Source organism: Lampetra fluviatilis, chromosome 14 (assembly GCF_964198595.1).
Source record: "Lampetra fluviatilis chromosome 14, kcLamFluv1.1, whole genome shotgun sequence".
Taxonomy (NCBI): Eukaryota; Metazoa; Chordata; class Hyperoartia; order Petromyzontiformes; family Petromyzontidae; genus Lampetra; species Lampetra fluviatilis.
The window spans coordinates 1,306,609-1,307,245 of NC_136288.1; positions in this window are offsets into that span (position 1 = coordinate 1,306,609).

A 637-nucleotide genomic window follows, 5' to 3' on the forward strand; every position below is an offset into this window, starting at 1 on the left:
ATAGGAATTGTGAAAAATATTGTACGGATATTGATTTTCTTTAAGATACTAATGTACGTTGAGTCAATTACTTTTTCAAGTACAGGTAGATATGTTCCGCGTTTATTTTATGGTATGAAACACTGCTGGTAAAAATGCTGGGGAATGATGATATGAAATAGTAATGAAAATATTTACGTTCGACATTTATTTTCAACTCCTTCGTTTTTTTAGTCAATTCACAATACAATGCTTTTTTAAAACGTATACAGTATCTAAATGCGACCACATCTCAAGATGCTGTACAGAAACATTTATCCTACATAGACTGGGCACAGTCAGTTTAACACGTAAGCTTTCGCGACCAATATCCATAAGAAGTTTTATTACATTAGATTGCGTAAATATAAATGTGTCTTTAAACCCGCCACCACCCGACAGCCAATTAGTAAGGTTTGTCACGTAAACAAAACATGCCAATTAGCACACCAGTGTGTTAGAGAGTAAACCCACAACATTTACAATTCAAGTACGACGTGTCGCCGGTAATTGCAGTCAGTTATAGGCAGAAGAAAAATAAGGAAGGTCTTAAGGCTGGACATGGACAGGGGTTGGGGAGCTGATGGCGTGGATGTTTGGAGGAAGTGAGTTCCACACC